The sequence below is a fragment of the Panthera uncia genome, assembly GCF_023721935.1.
Source record: "Panthera uncia isolate 11264 chromosome A3 unlocalized genomic scaffold, Puncia_PCG_1.0 HiC_scaffold_11, whole genome shotgun sequence".
In the NCBI taxonomy this organism is placed as follows: Eukaryota; Metazoa; Chordata; class Mammalia; order Carnivora; family Felidae; genus Panthera; species Panthera uncia.
The window spans coordinates 91,747,236-91,752,713 of record NW_026057578.1 but is presented as its reverse complement, the minus strand read 5'-3'; the positions used below and the strand labels follow the sequence as shown (position 1 = coordinate 91,752,713).

General features: G+C 36.2%; 1 pseudogene; it reads left to right on the top strand.

The window, feature by feature from the left end:
* The first annotated feature begins 869 nt into the window (after positions 1 to 869).
* Positions 870 to 1,367, top strand: LOC125936335 (60S ribosomal protein L26-like; annotated as a pseudogene).
* The last annotated feature ends 4,111 nt before the right edge of the window (positions 1,368 to 5,478 follow it).

The following is a 5,478-nucleotide window of genomic DNA, read 5'->3' as shown; positions in this document are numbered from 1 at the left end:
CGCCACCCAGGCGCCCCTTGATACCTTCACTTTAAAGTAGAAGGTGGAAGGATGTTAAGCAAATATTATAACCATCTTTTTTATCTTCTCGCATGCATTTATTAAAATTAAAGTTGTGGCCTAATTAATGTTTAACTATTAAAAATAATTTTGTTCATTTCTGTTCTTATCAAATGCATAATACAGTTTTGGGTAAACTATTATAGGTTAAATGCCTATTATTCAGATGAATCTGTATTAGCTAGGCATGAACATCTATAGGCATTGATGTTTAGAGACTGTTGAAGGTAATATATTTTTGCTATAATTACAGAAGCCAAATATCTTTGGTTATACATAAATGTGTTCTTGAAGGCCACGTGCAATAGATGAGATACCAATGAAACGTAGAACTTATAATTTCTTCTCTGGAGCATAACCTTGTTTTGCAATGCAAAAGAAATGGATACCACTGTAAAAATGTAAGTTTGACCACCTACAACTAAATGGCCCCTGTTAAATGTTTTATAATCTAAAATGCAATTGTGAAAGTTGAAATACTTAAAACAGGCAAAGGTCAATATTCTTGCAAATTTTATTTTAAAACTTGCAATTAGTCTTGCACATAATGCAATTAACTTCTATCATTGACTAGAATCTCACAAAGAGAACCAATAACCTCTTGTTATTTGTCCTGTTATTCAATATTCCTATTTTTATTACTTTCATTAAAGTCTTCATGTTTCTTATCTTTATTATTGGAAGAACCATTGAATGAAAGTGAGAAACAGTGAGATGCTCAGATATAGTGTGAGATCTAAAAAAGAGTGGTTTACAGAATCTACAGTAAAAGACTTGTATTAATAATAATGAATTTCGCTTCCCTTTTGCAGCCATTGCTGGAGCTGTAGCAGCCAACATGAAGTTCAATCTGTTTGTGACCTCTGACTGGAGCAAGAACCGTAAAAGGCATTTCAGTGCACCTTCCCACATTCTCAGGAAGATTATGTCTTACCCTCTTTCCAAAGAGCTGCGACAGAAGTACAACATTCGATCCATGCCCATCCAGAAGGACGATGAAGTACAGGTTGTGTGAGGACACTACAAAGATCAGCAAATTGGCAAGTAGTCCAGGTTTACAGGAGGAAATACGTCATCTACATTGAATGAGTACAGCGAGAGAAGGCCAATGGCACAACTGTACACGTGGGCATCCACACCAGCAAGGTGATTATCACTAGACTAAAACTGGGCAAAGACCGCAAAAAGATCCTTGAATGCAAAGCCAAATCTCGCCAAGTAGGAAAGGAAAAGGGCAAATATAAGGAAGAAACAATTGAGAAGATGCAGGAATAAAGTAATCTTCTATATGACATTAAATGAAAACTGTTACAATGATAAAAAAAATGTTGAATTTCGTAGAAATGTAATAAAAAGTAAGCACGAGGGGCGCCTGGGTGGCGCAGTCGGTTAAGCGTCCGACTTCAGCCAGGTCACGATCTCGCGGTCTGTGAGTTCGAGCCCCGCATCAGGCTCTGGGCTGATGGCTCGGAGCCTGGAGCCTGTTTCCGATTCTGTGTCTCCCTCTCTCTCTGCCCCTCCCCCGTTCATGCTCTGTCTCTCTCTGTCCCAAAAAAAAAAAAAAAAAAAAAAAAAAAAAAAAAAAAAAACGTTGAGAAAAAAAAAATTTAAAAAGTAAGCACGAGAAAGACCCCCAATATCTAAGATTTTGGTCTCTGTTCTGAGTCCAGAATTGGTCATAACTTTCATGAAAACAATCTTTTAAAAGTACAAATTTGGGGTGCCTGGGTGGCTCAGTCAGTTAACCCTCCGACTCTTGATCTCAGCTCAGGTCAGGATCTTGTGGGTTCGTGAGGTTGAGCCCACTTTTGGCTCTGTTGTCAGCACTTGGGATTCTCTCTCTCTCCCTTTCTTTGTGCCCCTCCCTTGCTTGTGCACACTCTCTCAAAATTAATAAAGTTTAAAACAATAAAAAAAATAAAAAATATATATACATTACACCTCCCCCTCCAATTAAGCCCACCAATTGTTTTCCATCTCCTCTAGAACAGTATCTGAACTCCTTACCTTTACACATAAGAACATCCCTCATTTATTCATCTCCTCAATCTTATTCATCAGCACTTTCAAGTTATACTTTTTTTCCTTCCAGTTCCATCAGAATTATGTACAACTCTCTAATTGTAATACACATGTTACTCCAAACATTTCCCCCCATTTCTAATCTTAAAAACTCATCTGTGTGACCACGCTTTAGAGAGTCCTCATCTCTAAAACATTCCCTGATATCCTCAGGCCCTAGCAGAGTTAATCACAGTTTTTTTCCACTTCCTCCTGCCACTTTCTACCCTCACCCCTCTAATTCCACTGTACTTATCATTCTTTGGTTATAGTTGTCTCTCATAACACACTGTGAACTCTTTGAGAGCAGGAACTGTGACATATTAATCTTTGTATTTACAACACTTAACACAGTGCCTGGCATATAGGAAGCATCTAATAAATATTTGTTGGATAAATAAAAAATAAATGAATGAATAAATGAATGAGAAAGTAACTGCTCTTAAAGACCTTGGGAAAATAAAATGACTTTTGAAGTAATCCAAGTTATATGAATAGCACACACAATTTGGTCTTCAATGTTCCTTTGCCACAAAATTTGATTTAATGTCAAGAGAGGAAAGTGGCTATGGTGGCTTATTTCATTGACTAAGCATTTTTGGGGCCAAAAGAAAGCAGATGTGACCATTTAGGAGGGTATTTATCTTACAAAGGGCATTAGGACTGTAGAGAAAAGGCTATGAAATCACTCTTTTCAAAGAACACAGAAGTGAATTGACGAGGGGTTTAGTAAGTGGCAATTTTGTAGCTGGCTGTGTTCCTCCAGTTTGTCATTGTCACTGGAGAAGTTGCCAAACCACAGCTCTATCCCAGGATGAAATTAAATATAATTTGGTTAACTGAAAATAGTCAATATTCACAAATGCATAGAGACACTTATAGCTATACCCCAAGTTAAAATGCCAGGTTGATTGCATTCCAATCATAAATTAACAAGTGTTATTATTAGCTGTTCCAGTAAAATAGAATTTATATCACCATACATATTAGACACTTTCTAAAGATAAGAAAGTAGCCCTTTTTCTTTTTGTTTTGTTTTTTTTTACTTTTACTCTGACACTATCATCAACAACAACAAAAACAAAATTAGGGAAGAATATACACAAAAATTTAAAATATTGATTTTATGTGAAGAATTATTATTAATATAGAAATAAAGGGACATGGCTGAAGAATACAGGGCTTCTGCATCTGTTCTCTCTCCTTTCTCATTCCAAACTAGTATCCTAACTAGTGTTCCTAACTAGATTCAGTGAAGAACTATAATGTACTGAGTGCCAAATCCTTGGTTTATTGAATTGTCCTCTTTTTCTCTTGGCTAAAAGCTTTTGTGGTGGAGCTAAAGCCCCAGCAAACTGCATTTTTCTCCTCATGAATAAGTTCAGGTAAAAGGATGCTGCATTTTCTGGGACTCCTTTCTGCTTCTTTGCCAGGAAAGGTGAGGAATAAAAATTCTTCCTATCTACATGAAAAATTGCAATGGGGGAAGATAATTTACTGAAATATTAGTGTGTATGTATTTTTTTTCTCTTACAGTTCTCTTCCCTTCCTGTCAAGAAGATGGACAGACACTTTTGTCATCCTTCCTGTAGAATTGGGTGGGTCTGACAAGGCTCAGGCATCATGCTTAAGGAGGGAAGGAACTAGACAGAAATAGAAATGTAATAGCTGGATATTTCAGAGACCAGGTGGGAACTGAGGTCTTCAAATCTGTGAACAAAGAGGTCTATATGCCAAGCCCAGGACTCTGGTGAGGAGGCACAACCTTGAAAATGCAAGGAAATCTGTTGATAACACCCTGGGGACAGGATCATAATTTTGTCTTCAAATTTATTATGGAGGTGGCACTACTTTTTAAACAAGGAAGGTCTCTTCAATGATGCCATCTTAGAAAAGGAAGGTATGTGTAGCAATTGTGGTAGGTTAGGGACATATATATATGTCCTTCCTGAAGGATGAAGTACCACTTTACAAGTTACTGAGGGTAGACAACCCATTGCTCTAATGGGATGAAGTGCTAGCGTCAGATTTACTTGATTTGAGTAAAATACAGTAATGCAACATTTCTGTGTCACCACCAAGTTTGTAGAAATGAGATTCATTCCTGAAAAATCAATTAAATAAGACTACTCATTTATAAAATGAAGGGATACTGGATACTAGGAGAACATATGCTTGAGATAGGGAGTGATGGGAAGTTTATCCCAGGGCAAGAGAAAGTTAAATCCTCACATTGGTGTTGATGAAGATGGCAGGGTGCAAGAAAACTTTGACTCAGGGCATTTTCCTTCTCCTACATCATACTTTTCTTTTTCCTTTCCAAAACTTTGTTTGTAGCTTTTCTGTGATTTTGTTCCCTCTTGGATTCTCAGATACACAGCATTTCCTTCCAACACAGTACCCAATGTCAGACCAAATGACTTTGTAAATAATTTAGAAATATGTCAGGATGATACCTGAGGAACTGCACCCAGGCATTCTGTTGCAGAACTGTCCTTAGGAGGCACATTGCCCTCTTACCTAACCTAGGACTTTGGAATATTGCTGGGCACAAGTTCTCCTCTGTGCAAGGACTGATATGTATAAATGTATAAACACTTTCAAGTAGATTACAAAAACACAAATGTGCACGTGCCTGTGAGTTGCTATCCATTGAGAAACCATAACACATACAAATTAATAAATAGTAACTATGTTGACATTAGTATTCTTATATTTGTTAATTTAAACTGTTTTTTTTAAAACAATTCCTAACACATTGAAGTTCTATAAAAAAAATCAGAATTTTAGGACAAAAATGTAGCCTCTCAAGAGCTACAGACTTTGACAAAACCAAATTATTTATCTATGTCTAGTTTATCTGGCTGTGTCCATTTGGATCACCAGAACCTCAGGACAAAAGCAGTCAGACAGGAATTTTTTTGTTTGTGAATCAATATTTCCTGAATTCTTCAAGAGTGGCTTTTTATTTTATAGACTGACAAAACTATATAGTGAGCATAATTAAGTGTGTTTTTGGTAGACTTAATTTTATTCAACATGTACGTGTACATAACTTACTATGTTCTAGGTGTTGAACTCTGTGCTGGGGCTTCAGTGGTTAAAGTCACAGATCCTTCTGGCACGGAGTTGCAAGTTTAACAAGAATTATAAATATAACTATCATCATAAATTTAATCATAATTATAAATATATGGCAATTATAACTGTGACTGTAATTATGACTATAAATATACCTACAATTATAGCATTTACTATTTAAAATTATTTATAACTACTAATAAAGGATCCACAGAAAATTTGGTGTGTGTTATCCCTCACCAAGAATTAGATATAACCCTTAATAATCGGATAAGG